The following is a 19,364-nucleotide window of genomic DNA, read 5'->3' as shown; positions in this document are numbered from 1 at the left end:
TATATGAGATATGATCGAAAAATACAAACAATATTTAAAATGCAAATTTTAAAAATTTATTACAGTAAAACACATTGCCATTAATCCTCCTTAAAATGCTCTTCCTTGCTTCAAACACTTACCATTTTGCCACTTTCTGCAGTAGCTCTGGACCCTTCTGTCCTGAGTGTCTTTAGCTGCACTATCCTACTTGCTTCTATGCCCTGAATAAATTCAAAACCTTGACCTTCAGGGTCATTTTGGCTTTGTAAGGGCCAGAAGTTTTATGGTGCCAGATTCCGTGAGTGAAGTGGATGAAGACACAGCAGCATGTTTCTGTCAGCTTCCTTTTCGATTTGATGGAACTCTGCAGCAGCAGTCAGTGCATTTTAGATTATACCTCCTAAATTCACACGGTCACATTTCCAGAACTTCAGAGCACAGCAAGAAAGATGAGATTCGTGCTTCTGAAGTGAGAGGCAGTATTTTGATGAAGATGGAGGGTAAAGTGCCTTCACTGGGACATTTTCCTTACATTTGAACACATCTTGTGCATGGGATGGCTAATCTGTGTTCCATTTCCACCCAACACTGCGCAAGGTGCTGTTGGGAGCAATGCTACATAATTCTAGGGATAAATCATTTGCTTAGCCTAGTTCTCTTGCCTACAGCCCAGCTACAGAATAACTCCAGTTTGGCCTCCGGTCACAACTGAGACTTCAGTGATCCAGTGATGCTGTGATTCTCCAGGACAAGAAACATCCTGGGAGAACAAACATCTGCTCAGTTCCTCATTGTTCTTGGACTGATTAACATCTTGTTTGCTGGAGATGTACTGAACTCTCTGCAACCCTCCCTTACACCTTGTTTATCCCAATGTGAACTATTGAACTCTCTGCAAGTCATCTGTTACATTTGTTTCTCCCGATGTACTGAATAAAAGGTGTGGTAAGCTGGGGGTTTTTGTCTTTGCTGCCCAGAGCAGCACTGATTAGACCCAAAGCTCAGCTTCTTCTCAGTCTCATTTTTCTACCTTTCCTGTAATTCGCTGTGTGCTGCCGTGGCTCACAGGAGACCAGGACTCACTGCAGAGGTTCTGGTAACGTCCCCTTCCCCTGTCCCCTACAGGTGCAATTGCTCATGTGGGATGCGTCTACTTTTCACAACAAGGGGAAGAGGTCTTTTGTGTCCTTTGAACATCAGAAGCATGCAAGGGTTAAGGATTCTTTTCAGAAATGTCCCATGCTTGAAGGTCTCCGTTGGTCAAAAGTTAACCCAACCCATTGCCCTGGGGGAGATCTCAGAACTATGATGACAACCTCATCCTCCCTGATGGCTCAACTTTTCTTCCTACTTAAGGAACACATTCCATTTTCCTTCATCTCCCACTTCCTGCTACAGGCTTTGCCTTGGGGTCAAGAGAGACATGAGAATCAGACATGCTTTTGTATGCCTGCAGTTCCAGAAATCCTGGCACCTGAAGTGGGAGGATGGAAAATGCAAGCCCAGCTTGGTTCATTTGTAGACTGAATGAGACAAAGACTCAAATCTAAAAAAGAAAAGAAATTAAAGGCTCACATATTCCATTTCTCTTTTGTGTTAACAAAACCAAAACTCATAGAATACTCCTTTATAGATATGGAGAAAGTGACTTTATCAAGGTTAAAGGAAAGTTTATCACATTTCTCTGCATTCCCTCTAGGGGCCCCAGGTCAGTAAATGCCAATGCATGCTGCTCACTTTTCTACTGTAAATCAGAAGATGATTACGACATTGGCTGAGGTGCATTCTACTTGGACAGGTCCAAAAATCTTGTGGAAGCCCCCCTGCAGCCACGGACAGGAATTTGGGATAAATTGAAGCATATTCAGGTTGAGAACCTGCCCTTGTAGAATCCAATCCTACTATAACTTTCTTAAATAGATTACTGCACAGAAAATTGTCCGAATTTTCTAGTAGAACTAGAAAATAATCAAGAATGAATATTGTGAAGTATGAATGGTGATGTTTCAGCCCTACTTGAAAGTTGAGAAATCAACAAATCAGAGTTTGCAGAAGGATATCGATCAGATTGAGGGAATATTAAGGGGAGATAAAGGGTTGGCCAGATGCATGTGGAAAAAACTTTTATTATAGTAACATGTTACATGAGAAGACATTGACTTGTAACCTCTAAGAGGATTTTCCTCTTTTGGGAATTTGTAAAAGTTTCATAATTTCCCAATTTAAAGCCCAGCATGCAGAGTTCCCATTAAACATACGATTCCATCCATGCTTTTGTGTGGATTCCTGTGAGGATAAAATATCCCTTGATCTGATTTGAACACATAGGTGTGAACTTGACAACAAACTTCTCCAAACAATAGTCTATGGAAAGGTAGATTGAAATCACCTTTGATAACAAGAATAAAGCAGAGTTTTTGTCTGTTTTTGACAACTCTTCTTATGGCTCAGTACATTTTTGTATTCAGTTCCAACACAATCAAGAAGTCCTGGCAATTCATTTCCTCCCTATTCATTTATACATGAAAAGAACAAGCCAATCTTGGTGGAAATTATGCCCATATCTCCGCAAACAGACTACTGGAAGTTAAGTGACATGGGGAGAAAAAGGAACAACTAACAAGAGAATAAGACAGAGAAAAAAGATCAACTACTCCTCCTTGAAAATTGTCCAAAGTTCCTCTGCAATGTATAGATTATACTGCACAGGAAAATCTTCAAGGAAATAATATTTAAGCCTCACTCTGCCAAACTGCTATCAGGAGAGAATTCTTCAATCCTCGCTCCTGGGATGAGATGTTATATAGAAATTATTTGGCTCTTCTGACATCATTCAATACATCTCCCCCAACCCTTTAAGCCTTCTGTACAAATACATCACCAAGGGCTTGTTTTGGCTTTTCCTTGCACTTTCCTCAAAGAAAAAATAATAGTACATTTTATATTGTAATACAAAGAGCTCTTACTGTAAGACCGAGGGCCTTACCAAATGCTCCGAGGAGCTGACTATAGTGAAGCACACCCAGGAATCCCAGTGGTGCCTTCAGAATGTAAGACTGAGAGCCTTACCAAATGCTCCGAGGAGCTGACTAGTGAAGCACATCCAGGAATCCCAGCAGTGCCTTCAGAATGTAAGATGAAGAGCCTTACCAAACGCTCCAAGGAGCTGACTACAGCGAAGACCACCCGGGAAGGAACACACCGGCCAAGTTGGGAAACAGACCTTTATTAGTCTGGCCAGACAGCACTCCCAAAGCAAAATAGCTTAGAGAGGCAACTGGCTCAGAATCTGAGGCTGTTTTTATAGTGGGCTGAGGGGGAAGTTAACATATCAAAGAAAAGAGGACAAAGGTTAGTGGTCGACTGTCACATATTGATGGTTAGCAGACATCTGTAGCTTGTTCTAACAATTGTGGTGCCTGGAATGTCAGTTCTGGACAAACAAAGAGTTGAGTAGTTTACTCTGGGACCCTAGGTCGGTTACAGATCCCTATCTAGCATCTCTAGACTAACAAACATCTCCTTCCATTAACTCACATTTTAATCACAATGGGGCTGGAGAAAAAGGGGCAAAGGTTATGCAGTCCCACATTACATCTTTCCCTTTAGAAGTCGGAAATGAGCACTCTCTTACCATTTCCTTTTCATGCTATTGAAAGTCGCATTTTGATAACTGTCCTTATTGAATAAAATGCACTCAAATGTTCCGCATACATCTTTCTTTAAGAGTGAAAGTCCATGTATACATGAAAATTCCCTGTTTATAGGCAATTTGCATTGAAAAATGCAAAAATCATTCAAATAAGGGCTCTTACTTGAGCTTCTCTTCTAGAAGTTGTTTAGTGTCTATAAAGCGCATGGAATTTAAAGAAATCTAACTTTAAATGTACTTACATGTACTGACTGGTGAAGAGAACAGTATTATGTAGAAATTCTAATGAATTTATCCAAGTCAACTTATGTTCAACCTTAAATTCAGGAAGCAGACACTATGTTCAATTTCATTTGTATAATGAAGGCTCTATCCATTTATAGCTTAGAGGTGAACATGTGAAAAGATAAGTTGAATTTGTAAGTGCAGCTACACATACTTATTTACTACTTTTAATTTCAGTTTTACTTTTCATTTTTACAACGATTCTTTCACTGGCTTACAAATGTCAATCTGATACATATTTCTGAGGTACTACAAGATGTTTCAATATGTGAATTCAGTGGGTAATGTTTGAAGCAGCTTAATTATATTTATCTCCTCAAATATGCATTATTTTATGGTAAAAATATTGAAATTGTTTTATTTTTTAAATATACAGTAAATTATTTTTATGTATAGCCTATCGAGAAATAGCAACCTATAGTTTGATCTGTTCTTACTGTAATTTGATATGCATCAGCCAACCTGTCTTCTATCATTTACTTTCTCCACAATGTTTTAAACACAATTCTTTCATCTTCTATGAGATCAACTTCATTAGTATGAGTGGAAACAAGCAGTATTAATTTTTCTGTGACTGGCTTAAGATACTTAACATAATGTCCTATGGTTCTATGCATGTTGTCTCCAAATGGATGATCCAATCTTTACCTATGGCTGGAAAGTATTTCATTTGGCACTTTTTTTTTTATCCATCCATGAGTTGTTGCCTGTTTAGTTTGCCTCCACTTCTTGACAAGATGTGAATAGCACCCCAAAGAACATGGTGGTGAAGTAACCTTCACTTTCACATACTGATTCCATTTCCTTTAGCTATGTACCTAGTAGTAGTAGTAGTAGTAGTAATAGTAGTGGTAGTAGTAGTAGTTCAAATTATAGCAGCACTGTGTCTTTTGGTTTTCTTCTTTTAGTTTTCCTTGTTACAGTTCAGACATCTAGAAGGTCCCTTCCAAGTCTCAGACATTGAGTCCTATGATTTTGGAAAGTGATTGGTTCAAGGTGATTCTATCCTCATCAGCAGATTAACACATTGACACATTCAGTAGCTGAACTTGCTGTGAGCAGGTGAGGGCTTCTTGTAGAGGGGTCTCTAGATGTGTGTCCTGAAAGAGTCTATTCTTGTCTGTCTCCTCCTCACTTTCTCCTTCTGGTTTCTTTATAATGCCAGACACTACACACTGGTGTTTTTGCCTTGGAGCCAGAGAGGGCTGAACTGAACCCTTTGATGTCATGAGCCAATATGAATCCCTCCTCTTGTAAGTTTTGGGTCCCAACAGTTTTCTCCAGTGATGGCCAGGTTACTAAGACACCCCAATTCAGTTTTCCACAGTGGTTGTGCTTATTTACATGCCCACCAACATGGTCCAAGAGCTCTTTTCTCCACAGGTTTTCCACCATGTGTTGTCTTATTTATGACACTTAAGATTTAGCATCAGGCTGAGTGTCTTTCAACTGACAGAGGGATTCTGGAAATATAGTACATGGGCATCATGGAAAGATATCCATTCATAAAAAACAATGAGCTATCACTTGTCATGTGGATGAATCTGAAAGACATTATAATTGAGTGCAACCTAAAAAAATTTCACTTTCTAGAAGTAGAGACCAGAATGGTGGTTATCTGGTGTTGAGGGAAAGAATGCAATGTAAGTTTGGGAGAATGTTGGTCAAGGAAACAAAGTTACAGTTAGATTAGACAAACTTGAATATTCCAGTGCACAAAGGGATGGGTGATTTTTCATTAACAAAGCTACTAGAAGAAAAGATTTTTAATGTTCTCATTATAATAAGTGATTGAGCTGATGGAGATGTAATTTATCCCAATCTGATGATTATCACTGCATAGATGTATCAAAATTTCATAAAAATACCCTACATATGCAAGATTATTATACATGAATTAAAAATAATCACTGCAAGTGCTAAAATACACAGAAAAGAATTATTAAAGGTGAACATAAGCATTGTAAGAATGAGTTGGACAGATCCAGTCTTGGTTCTTGGACAAAGACAATTTTCTTTCTGCCTTTTCAGTATGCAGAGAACTTAGTGAGCAACTATGTCACAAAATATTTTTGACAATTTTTCAAGTCAGTGCATAATAATTGCACATGTTTATCTGGTACATGTAGTAATGAAATCCATTCATAATCTGTAATTATCAAATGAAGGTGGTTGACATTTCAAAGACAGACAAAAATGCTTGGCCATAAACAAACAATACCATGTTTTCAAAGCTTTCAAACCTATCCAGTAAAATTTTTCATCAAAACAGAATTAAACATGAATACAATTAAATGCCTGAAAATTTGTTTAATAATAGTTATTTTAAAGAAACCATTTCTGAGTTTCCCCAAGGTCATAGAGAAAGCAGAGAAGTATTCAAAATTCAGCCTATTAAAATGTTTGGAACAAATTTAAGTAAATATTGCATCGAGCAAGATTTATAGCTTCATTTGCTATTGGATTACTTTTAAAGTTAAAAAAAGTCAATGTACTTTAAGAAGTTAACAAAAATGAGCAAATTGAAGCCATCATAAAATAAAAGAATGAAATGTGTGAACAGAAATTATTCAAACTCATGTGCATATATATATATATAATCCAATGGTTTTATATACTTTTATTATTTACTAATACAAGGTATCATAATATAGGTATTATTCACACTTCTGATCTTCTAATGCTGGGTTAAAATACCTGAAATAACAAGTTAAAGAATCAGAGATATATTTTGGCTTATACCTTCAGAGTTTTCAGCCCATGGTCAGCTGCCTGCAGTGGAGGAACATCATGGCAGAAAGGCATGGCAGTCAGCAGAAGCTGGGGAAGAAGCAGAGAGAAAGCGCCAGTGACCAGGGCCCATGAATAATACCCAAAAGTCAGACCCCTGTGACCCACTCAGTCACACCAAAAAGTGTGTTTTCCTAATATCCTAGGCATCCCTCCAGGCAATGAAGATGGTTGAAATTAATTGCAAAATATATCACCTCTTATACATAGTAGTGCACACGTGTGTGTGTTTTCAGAATTTTTAATGCAATATATTTTTCGTGGAAGTGAAACTGAGACCTGGAAAGATATTTTTCATTGTTGTAACAACAGAGAATGCTAAGGTAATACCGGGAATTTTTTTTAAAGGGTTAGAAAATTGCTAGACAGGTTGAAGTTTCAAAGATAAGATGCAAAGAAAGATTGTGATGTGACCTTTCTGAGTAGTCCCCAACTTCTTTCATAAAATTTTTCAAAACCTTCAGAGTAGACACTTCTTGTGTATCTAGATTTTCCTGTGGAAATGGAATATTACTGGGAGGAAAATGAACAAAATCATAGCATTTGTGGCACAATGGCAGTGTGAGACATTGTGTTGATTAACATAATTCAGGCAAAGGAAGACAAATACTGCATGTTATCAGTCATATATGGAAACTAAAAAAGACTCTCAAACAGTTCATGCATAGTGCTCACTACAGGTTGGGAAAAATTTGGAGAATAGGCATTGATATGGTTGGATATTAGATAATCAAGTGCAGTGAAACTGGAGGATAAAAAATTTGGTGAATGTTCTACGTTCATGTGAACATCAGTTGCATCCACATTTGGAGAAGATTGTTCCATAAATGTCAATAATTCTGAATTTCAGGTAGCTTTGTCCAAGAAGTCTCTGCTCTTATGAATGTTTTATTTGTGATATCAATTACTGAAAAAAGAAGGCAGGCACCTGAGTCTATTATTATGATTTTTCCCTATTGTCAACATCAAAGCTGTCAGATTTGTGCTGCTCTGTGTAATTTGAGTCTGTGCTATAAAGTAATAGCCAACTGGAATTCTTCTGTTTCCTTTTTGATTTTTTATTTTAATATAATACAGGTGGGTATTAAAAAATAAAATATAAAACACTCTTCTTACAGCTATGCAAATATAAAGCAAAATTCCATAGCCATATGGTAAGAGAATAAGTCTCAGTAACACTTTGGCCATCTTGTAAGATCACAATGCACAACTTCCTTGAAGATAAACATTGATTATGAGAAAGCAAATCCTTTACCTTCCATCTTTCTTCTCATTTCCCCAAACCCCTCTTCATCAGATTGTCATGAAATATTTCCTGTTTCATAGCAGCATTTACATAGTATGGCTTCCCAATACATACAGTTTGAATCTCTTAGATTCATGTTTGTTTATTTAGTTTTTGGTGCTTATGGTTTTTTTTCAGTGCTGAATACATCAAACATGGTAGACAAGGCTTTTAGCACCACTGCCTCCCCCTACCACAATGTCTTCTAATTAATATGCACTTATTGTAAATAATATGTTGTTCAATTTTGAGTTTTCATCAAATTATGAACTACATGCACATATGAATGTTTAGATCATTTATTTTCATTCTGACTTTTACTGTGGCATAATCTCTACATGTAGTTAAAATATACAATGGAATGAATTTTGAAAAATTCATGTCTGCTCTTCTGAATTACCTGATGATCAGTTTGGAACACCTAACTCAGCTGAATCAGTGTGGTTGGGCATGGAGGATTCACCTGAGGACTGCTGCCAATGGCAAAAAAAAGAGAACTGGAGGGGAAGATCACCGGCTGTTGATTGGCTTAGAGAAGCTTGCTGAGGCTGGTTTTCCTGATGCAACCTCTGCCGCTGTCATGGGAGAACCTTGCAGTCTTGTCCTGGCAATGGTTACTGTTGTTATCAGAGGAGCTCTGATCTTCACCATGAGCATTGCTTCCTGTCTCCAGTGTGAATCCCTCAGCCTGGTGGCACAAATCCTTCATACCACTGATGCAGGCTTTCTAGCTTGCACCACTGGCCTTTGGGCCTTCCAGGTGCAGATCCTCGATATGGACAAGCATGAGACACTGCCGTGGGCTCTAGGTCTCTGGATTGTCTCGTGGAGGACATTACACTGGACTTTAGGCCATCAGCTGAACTTGTGTGGGACATTGCTAAGATACAGGTCCTCAGCTGTATCCTTTGGGTCTCTGGTACATGGACAGATCTCTTGCACTCCTCTGCATTTGACTTTTTGAGTGGCTATTATAAAATAATCCTATAAATTATGTGTCCTCTATTGAATCTATTCCCTTGCGAACTGTGACTATGACATCTGCATGACCATACAGTTAGCAAAATCAAAGCCCATAAGATTCCCAAAACTCCAAAACATTACTTTAGCCCCTCCTTTTTAAAAAAATCAAACCCCTACTCTGGTCAAATTCTAAGCAACCAAAGTTCCATTTTGCATCAACATAAATTAGAATTTTGAGAATGTCAAAGATATGACCTCATGCAACAGGGACCCATTCGTTTGTGGTTTTGGGGCTCTATATAACATTTTGCATGATGCACATTTCGACAAAAGTCAATGTGTTGAACCTTTCTAAATGCAATTTCAGTTGGAATTGTGTGCATATACAACATTTTAATCTATTTTTATTTCATTACATGTTTGAGTTCATTCCAGTTCAACCCGATTTCCACACTTTTGAATGAATATTTGTGTACACATGTGTTTCATTACTTTTGAGTACATACTAAGACTAAGAAATGTTGGCTTGAATGTTAAGCTCAATGTAAAATTAAATGCATAGCCTCAGTATATGCAAACTAGCAATAATTGGCAATTTAACTGACAGTTTCTGACTTGGATTCTTCCAATTAATACATAAAGGTAGACTCTTTAGTCTTTTTAATTGGTATATTGATGATTTCAAAGTTTCATTTTGCATCTATAGACTATTTAACATCTCCATCTATCTGTCTGTGTCTTTCTATCAGACTCCATCTGAACTTCTATTTATCTGTATTTCTATCTCACTAGGTAGCTAAATATCAGCCTGTCCTTTGTCCATCCAATCAATCATCTATACAACTTTCTAACAATCTATGTATCTCTCTCTCTCCTGATCTACATCTATAGCTCTACTGAGCTATCACAGATTTTTGTCTCTTTATCTTTGTGTATAGACCATCTATCATCCATGTGTACTTGTCAATCATGACTTTACTAATCTATGAATCCATCTGTCATGTATTTTTAATTAACTTATAAAACTTTACTTACTATCTAACTTTTATGTTTTAAACGTGTTTGTATTTCAAGCCACTGACTTCTGCCTGGATGAACTATATCCTAGAATTTAAACCTGTCAGATCTCATCACAGTTGCTTTCAGGCTGTTGATCACATTAGAAAAGAACAACTTTCCTTGTCCAAATTCAAGCTGACAGTTTGACCCTCATGTGCAAGGCAAAATGTCCACATTTCATTTCTGCTGATGCCGCCGAGGGAGTATTGGAGTTTTTGAACAGTCAAGACCATTTTCAGCCCCAGATTAATTTTTAAACATATTTGTACTGTAGTTAATTTCATCTACAATTTTCAGAGTTAAATCATTTTAATCTAGAATTTGTCTCACCCGTAAATTCTCTGGGATCTCCTGGTGTGACTTACACTTGAATCCTGATATCATGCCCGTCTTTAGAGCTGGAAATTGCCTTTGTGTTTTTCTAGAGAGCTTCAATATGAAAAAGGATGACATTGTTTATCGAGAATCAAGCTTTCACCCTATCATTCTACTTTTGTTTCTTCACTGTTCACTTTCTTAGGTCATCTGAATATCCTCCCTCAAGTTCTCTGGCTCTCACTCTCTTCTTAAGCCAGTAAAATGGAAATTTATTTGCCTCTTTTGCAAAGGAAAATTCCATACTCTGTTGTAGCAAGGAGCACTGGATCCGTGATGAAAGTCACACCACGCCACATGAAAGCGACAGTAAAGACAGGTTTATTACAAGGTTAAGCAATAAGACTAGTAAAATTGGGCTGGGGATTTAGCTCAGTGGTTCTCCTGCCTGCCTTGCAGGTGCAAGGCCCCAAGTTTGATCCCTCATACCAAAAAAAAAAAAGCAAAAGAATAGTAAATTTTTTAGTTTTTCACACCAGAGAAACAATTTGGTATTTACACACGTGTGTCCTATTTATTTCACTTAAGAGTGTGGCCTCAATGTGCATCCATTTAGCTATCAAAGTCTCTAGTTTCTCATTCTTCATGGCTGAGTAGTACTCCATTATATTTATAAAAAAAGAATAGTAAAAAGAAAGATGACAGATGGAAGTAATACATCACCAGCTGGGGTAGCAGTTCAGCTTAACACCTGAGGACAACCGGGGAAATCCTAAGACAGCAGCAGGTCAGGGCCCCACTGGGCAGAATCCCTGCATGCACATCCAAGAGTCTCCCAATGTCCACTGTTTCCCTGCTAGCTTATATAGCATGTGCCACAAAGGTGGTGTCATGCAAATAAGGCGTGCGTGTCTTAGAAGGAGTCTGCTCAGGGATCTGGCTAGGAGAGGGGCATAGTCCTCCTACCAAACACTTCAGATTAAGGGGTTTATTCCCCCTCAAGGACAGACTCTCAAAGGTCACATTCTGGTCACATGAATGTGACTTAACTCTTTAAAATCCTGTGCTCTTCAGACACACGATTCAAGCTGTTTCCCACCGTATTCCAACGCACATTATCTCCATGTCACTGTCACAGTTTTTGTGACCACATGTTTATGGTACATGAAGATTCATCCTGGAGAGTTGGTACAAGTACAGGACACAACTTAATTCTTTTCAATTCCACATCCCTTTCTTCTCGATCCCTCTCTCCCGCTCTACTTCCTCTTCCTGTTTACAAAGATTCTACATTCATATTTCAAAGTATGCATCTTTTATTGTATACATCTTTTATTGCTCTTGATTTATTCTTTGGGTTTCTTCTACAAGAGAAACCGTGTGATATTTGTGCATATATTTCTGAGTTATTTCCCTTAATGTTATGGTCTCAAGGTGCATCCTTTTTCCTACAAATGACTCAAGTCTATCTATCTTCATGGCAGAGTAGTACTCCATGATGTATACACACCACATTTTCTTTATCCATTCATCTGCTGATGGACTCATAGGTCACTTCCAAGATTTAGCTGTTATGAGTTCTGCTGCTATAAACACAGGTGTGCATGGGTCAACCTGATACGATATCTTTAACTCTTGTAGGAAGATACCTAGAAGGGGAGCAGTTGCATTAAATGGAATTTCTATCTCTAGTTCTCGGAAGACTCTCCTTATTGACTTCATAGTGGCTGGATGAGTTTATATTCCCAGTGAGTGTAGAAGGGTTCCTTTCCAACATGTAATGCATTCACTTAGCATGATGTAGCTCTCCAGCTGATGGGTCATGCAGTCCCTCAGCCTTCTTCCTCAGTTAATGCTCTTCCTCCCTCTAGTCCTCCGTGAATCCATGCCCATGTCAACTCATGGAAATTCTCTCTTTGACATTTTTTTCTGAGCCACAGTTCCCTGGAAGCATCCTGCAGAAAAAATATGTCTTCTGATGCACTTTTACTTGCCTTGTGTATAAAACCAACCGCCAAGGGGTTGAATGTACATCACAGTCAACTACAACAGACCATCTGCAAATCCTGCCATAAAGGTTCAATAAAATGCTGATTTCTCAATTTTGCAATTCAGAGAATTCTCTGGAAAGGTGAGGCAAAGTTGCAAAGCTTTGAAACTTCTCTGACCTACTTCACTTTAGACCGAGCTGTTTCCAAGTTCACAGCGCCATTCATCTCTGCAGCATAAGGTGATTTGAAAAATTATTCCTTTGTCACTAACTACTCTCTTTCATTCCAGGAGTGGTTCAATCAGCTGTGATCAAAAGCCATTCAGTGCAGAGTTTTATGAGTATCTATGATATTGGCATTGAAAAATGCCCATACAATGTTAAGATCTATTAACAGCAGAAAAGCAAATTTCTCCTCCGGTCAGATTGAGTGTATTTACATCACACTTACTATGGTCTTCATCATTGCCATATTCCCAGCATCCAACATATTCCAGTGACATGTATCTTAACCCAAAAATTTCAGTTCTAATATGCAAAATCACATAACACTTACCACATTATTATGAAATACCATGGTCACTAGTATGTCTACATAGACTGAATGGCAAAGAATTGCATCAAGTTCTTGAGCTGTACCACTGAAAACCAAACAAGTATCCAAAGGCTGTATTCTAGAGAATATCTACCTTATTTATTTTTCCAATAAAATTATAATATCATCAAGAATAAGGAGGTGTGAGAAACTGAAAGTGTAAATAAGGATCGAAATGTATAATAGATACTGTGAAAAAGGAAGAAAAGGGGCAAAGGGGAAGGGGAAGAGGAAGTATGAGGGGTAGAGGAAAGGAAAGAGGAGAATGGATTTTATATGAGAAAATGAAAAATGGAAACAAAGTCTTTGTAAATAAAGAGGGATGAAGGGGTTGAAGGGAGGGCAGGGGAAGGGAGAAAATAAGAACCAAGAGAGATTATGTAAAGGTAAAAATTTCCAATGATGAATGTCATTATATTGTATACTTAAAGTGTACCAATATAATTAATTTTTTTAAAAGTATGAGAAGGTGTAATTATAAGTGCTATGGCCCCTTGGTTATTTCCACTGCTCTGCTTCCAGGTTTCCATTATGTGAACATCTTCCCTAAACCATGCCCTTCCGCCATGATGTTTCAACCATGAAGCCAGCTGAGCATGGCTGACCCAGCATGAGTCATGAGCCAAATTAAACTGCTCCTCCTTTAAGTTTGGCTGTCTGGTAATATGTTCCCACAGTGGGAAATCTAAGTAATACATATAGTGTATCCCTTGCCCATCTGCTAATCGCTTATTAACCATCTCAGTCATCAGATAGAATGTCACAGTATCTCAGTGCTCATATTCACACAATTGTTTTATTTCATAATGGCTTCAAACTGCAAGAATAGAGATGTCGGCTGTTGCATTAGAATAGGTTATTAAATTTGTCTATTATTATTATTATTATTATTATTATTATTATTATTTTATTACCTCTACCTCCTAAATAAAACTATGATGGTATGGATGCACAGTAAGTTATTGTATGTAATATTTGCACTAACCAGAGTTTCAGGCATCCATGAAAGGTTGTTCTCCAGAAAAATCAGAAGAGAGATCAGAAAGGTTGTCCAGGGTCGTGACTTCAGGATGAACACAGCATGCTAAGCTGGAGATTTAAGTGTGGTAGGAAGTACTCTGTGATTTAAGTAATCAATACATTCTTTTATATTTGGAAAATACTTTCTGCAACCTCTAGAGAAAATGGAATAAATACAATAGTAAAACTGGTGATAAATTGGATGATAGAATGAGATTTAAATAAAGATATGTGTGTGTGTATGCCAATAGTAAGGAAATTGGAAATCACCATTAGTTTATTTTTTTGAGTAATAACTACAATGATAAATAAGTTGCACTTGGCATTGTTGTCATTCTTGTCAAGAGGAAATATGATCTGATGCCTTCTATTTAAATAAATCTTAAGTTGTGGTATTACACAGATTGTCTGCACAACCATACAATAATGACTTTGGAGAAATCTTTTATTTTTGAAACATCTCATTTTCTTAAAAAATCAGTAAACAAATTGAGTCTTTTCTTTCCTTTTTTTGATACAGTTGTCTAAGAGTTTATCGATTTTATTTAATCTTTCAAACAACCAACTCTTTGATGCATTAACTCTTTATATTGTTTTCTTAGTCTCCATTGGATTAATTTCTGCTCTGATCTTTATAATTTCCTTCCTTGTATGACCTTTGGACTTGACTTGCTCTTCTATTTCTAGAAGATTGAGGTTCAACATTAGGTTGCTTATTTGAGCCTGCTCTGTTATCCTGATATGAGAATTCACCACTACAAATTTCTCTCTTAGGACTGCTTTCATTGTGTCCCGTAAGTTCTGATATGTTGTATCTCTGGTATTATTATTTAGTTGTAGAAACTCTCTGATGTCTTTTTTAATATCATCTGTGCCCTATTGGTTGTTTAGGAGGGTGTTAATTAATTTCCATGTGTTTATGAAGTTCTTGTGGTTTCTTTTGCCATTGATTTCCAATTTCATTGCACTATAGTCTGGTAATATGCACGGGATAATCTTGATTCATTTGCATTTTCTTAAGCATCTTATAGGAGCTAAAATGTTGTCTGTTTTGGAGAACATCCTGTGAGCAGCTGAGAATGTGTGCTCTGATGTAAACTCCCACTAAGTTCATTTGTTCACAGGTTTGGTTTAGTTTTGATATTTCTTTGCTGATTTATTGAGCTAGTTGATCTGTTGTTTTGTGACAGTGGGCACAATTAATTATAATGTTACAGCTCAGTGGACTTCTCAATTTGAAATTACATCCTGCAAACAAAAGTACAATAATCTGTGATTTTGAATAACATTCTTCTAAATACATTTCTTTAAATTTATGTCAAATATGAAAACCTTTATCAAGAAAATGCAAGGATCACATTCATATGATGTCTTTAACTCTTTAGGGAAGACACCCAGAAGGGGAATAGCCATGTCCAATGAAATTTCTAGTCCTCATTTTTTGATCTCCCTACTGATTTGCACAGTGGTTGAACTGGTTCACATTACTGCCAACACTGGAGAAGGGTTCCTTTTGCCCTTCAGCCTCACCAGCATTTTTTTTCATTTCATTTTTGATAACAGTCGTTTTGTTCTGGAATAAGACAGAAACAGTATTTTCGGCATTTACAAACAATGGGGTGGATGCTGCCAGGAAAGGTAAACCTGACTCATTAGCAGGACAAAGTATGCAACTGGAGGCACTGTTGATTGAAGTTAATCAGGCACACATGTTTTAACTCTCCATGGTTTCTCTTCTATGAGAAACTCAAAATATAAATAAAGAGCCAAATAAAAGAGAGATGATAAGAAGTAGGGAGAGAGATCTTTCAAAAATGGGAAGGGGACCAGGAGATGGAAGTAAGAAAACGAGAGAAGGGAAAGCATGTGAAAAGGTAGTTAAGATGTGTTATGTGCACTCAAAAACTCCACAGGGGGATGTAAGTATTCTGCACCACAAGCACCTGCCAATACAAAGTAAAAACTGAATTAAAAAGAACATCTGCCTGTATCCTTACAAGTTTTATAATTGACAGCATGAATTGAGCATAGTGGCCCATGACTGTAATTCCAGCACTCTGGGAAGCTGAGGCAGGAGGGACGATGTGCATTTATCTTGTGTGCATTATATGCAAACACTGGGCAATTCCTGGAGGTACTGATGCAGGGGAAATGGAAAAAAGATGAAATCTGGCTGCGTGCATGAAGGCTGCATCAACATTTGATGGACCTTTTTTTTTCATATCAGAAGACAAAAAGGAGAGGAAAAGGGAAGAAAGAGGTGAAATGAGGAAGAGGGGAAAGAAGAAAGTTGGAGAGAGAAGAGGAGAGAGCAAGGAGAGAAAGAGAGAGCAGAGAGGGGGAGAGAGAGAAACATCGCATATTTTTTCTCAATGACTCTTAAACGTTTGTGACCAATGATGGTCATGATGATGCCAGTGATGATGGTGGTGATGATGGAGATGTCTTTGATGTCTAATCTGATTGTGCATTTCTCCCACAGCTGTATTTGGTTGAAGAAATATCAACTAAGTCAATGAGGCTCAGACTTTGAACTTGCCATGATGTGCATAAGAGAAACTTCCTCCAGTCATAAGCTGTGATTGCTCACTCAAAAGGAATTGGGGTCTTTCCTCCTCTCTTTGTCTCCCTCTTACACACACACACACACACACACAAATGCACACATTTAACAACAGTTCCTATTTTTCCTCTGAAAATATTTCAAAATTCTGTCTAAGGGAGACATTATCTCTAACGATAGAGAATAAATTGGGGCACTTACAGCCTTTTGTACTCTCAAAGAGGGTTTGTTGTAGTGTTGTCAAAAAACGATACATTCCTGCAACTCACAAGACTGCAAAATATATGCCAGCTAGTGTTTTACACTATAACGCATCATATCCTCTTTCAACAACAAAAACAAACAAAAAAAAGCTTGATACAACGCTAAGGTGTAATCCATTAGCTGGTTTGTATAGAAAAGGATCTCACATGAAATCACACTGGCTTGAAGTGTATTTACACCCACACCCATGGGAAGTTAAGGAAAAGGTTATGAAGTGAACACCAAGGCAACATAATGAGTTTCCTAGGGAAAAACAAACAAGAGAGTGGATTAGGGTTATAAAAATGCAACAGGACTCTGAACAGTGATTAACTTGAAGGAACCCTGTGTGTATAAGAAGTAGCATTTGTATGAATACATCACGTTACAAACTAATCTCCACATTTTAATGACATAAATGAACCAGTTTCCTATAAATCTCTAAACACACATACCTTAAAACCTACCAAAATGACTTCCAAATATTTATCTAACAGAAATGAAAATTTATCTGTAAAATATTTGTACAAGAACATTTAGGATGTGTAGACTTATAAAACCCTAATGCTAGAAATAGTGCACACATTTTTAGAGAAAGAATGGAAAAAACACTGTTGCATGTTAATACAATCGGCTACACTTTGTACGAAAAAACTAAAACATTCATGAGCTACTGATATGAACAAGAACACTAATGAATCTTGAAATAATAATGTCAACAGAAAAAGGCCAGACAGCAAAATACAAACTAAAGATTTGCAATTATATGAAAATAGAGGAATAAAATATACCTGTGTTAAAAAACAAACAATAATGTATATACATATACAACAATATATACACAAATATAAACAAATAATATATACACATATACATGTGTATACACATATATACTTTATCTTTCATTTGATTACCTGATACAGTAAAAACAGTGTTTTCTTATTCAACAGAAGAATGTAGTTTTTACATAAATTTATTAAGTGAAAAGCTACTGCCACCTGGGGTATAAATGAATGGTTCTAATCATTTTCCACCTATGAATAAAGCTATGATTACAAGGAGTGGTCATTACCATGTCCGATGTCTTCCACCTTTTTTTAAAGACTCTCTTCCTGCTCTGTATCAGAGAAACAATCTTCAAATTAGGTCCTAAGTTACAGGTCAATAGAAAGAAGAAAGTGCTCTTGGTGATCATGCACCCCTGCCACATGGGAGACAGAGGCAGGAGTGTTCGGAGTTCCAACATAGCACAGTCAAATCAGCAACTTAGCAAGACCCTCCCTGCCTTACAAAAAAATTTTTAAATGATGCCTGACAACATAGCCCAGAGTGAAGGGCCTGGGTTCGATCCCCAGTATGGGGCTAACAAAAATACAGGAGCAGGGATCTCTGGTACGTGCTACTGGTCATTGGGATTCATAAAATACTGTAGCTTTCAAAAGGCTAGAAGAAAAGGTATTCTTTCACCATAAGCTAAAGATTGACATTGGACAAGTCTTTTGTTTAGTATGATTTAAACTTTATACAGCACACACATATATCATAGCAGTCATAATGAGAACTAAAATAAAAATGTAAAAACCAGTGCCTCCCGACTCTCTCTCTGTCTCTGTTTCTCTCTCTCCTTCTCTCTCCCTGTCTCTCTCTCTCTCTCCCTCTCCCTCTCCCTCTCTCCCCTCTTCTCTTTTCCTCTCTTTCTGCAACACAGGGGATCAGTCCCAGGACCACGTGCATTATCGTGGGCGAGCATATCACCGCTGTTACATACCTGCCTGAAAGTATTTTTCTCTACTTTCTTTCCCATACATAGCATTAGCTCTTTAATCATTAGAATGTTTTATTTTCCTGCCAATTCCTAAAATTTCAGTAATGTGGTTTTAGGGTTTAATATCTACTTTTTTTAAATTTATGGTGTTTATAAAGATGACTGGTCATTTTTCCTACGCATCTTCTTTTTTTCCCCTATTTTTTTCATTAAGTTTATTGGTACATTTTAGGTATACAATATAGTTATATTCATATTGGGAACTTGTACCTTTACATGATATATCTTGGTTCTTATTTTTCCCCATTCTTCTGCCCTCCCTTCAACCCCTCCAGCCCTAGGGAAAGAAAAGAAAGGAAAAGAACAAAATATGAGAAGGAAAAAAATGGAAATAAGATCCATCTATTTTTATATGTTCCTTTACAATTAATTCTTACTTCCAAAAATTTTACCCTGCCCATAATTAAATGCATTCATAGATAACAATTTACCCACTCAGATTTATCATTCTGCACTCTTCTAGCCTCTCTGTATTGAGATATGTTAACCTTTGAGTTTCCAGTCTAGTGAATCAGGTGACAAAAGTGAAATTCCTTTTAGTTAATACAAATTAAAGTTAATAAAATTAACTTTATTTAATAAAATGAACTTTACTTATAAATAAATTGTATTTATTTATAATTAATTATAAGAATTAATATAATTGTTTATGATTAAATAAATAACTTTACTTAATAAAAATTTTAATTAATAAAGGTTTGATAATTTTTTAAAGATTAGAATAAGATTCATTTAACTTAGTAATCAACATTGGGACTTTGCATCCTTAATGTATGCTACTCCTAATTATATGTTCT

The sequence above is a fragment of the Heterocephalus glaber genome, unplaced genomic scaffold (genome assembly GCF_053883595.1).
Source record: "Heterocephalus glaber isolate CG9 unplaced genomic scaffold, H.glaber_assembly_v1.0 deba00001831, whole genome shotgun sequence".
Taxonomy (NCBI): Eukaryota; Metazoa; Chordata; class Mammalia; order Rodentia; family Bathyergidae; genus Heterocephalus; species Heterocephalus glaber.
The sequence above is the reverse complement of the archived record's forward strand: the minus strand, read 5'-3'. Positions refer to the sequence as shown.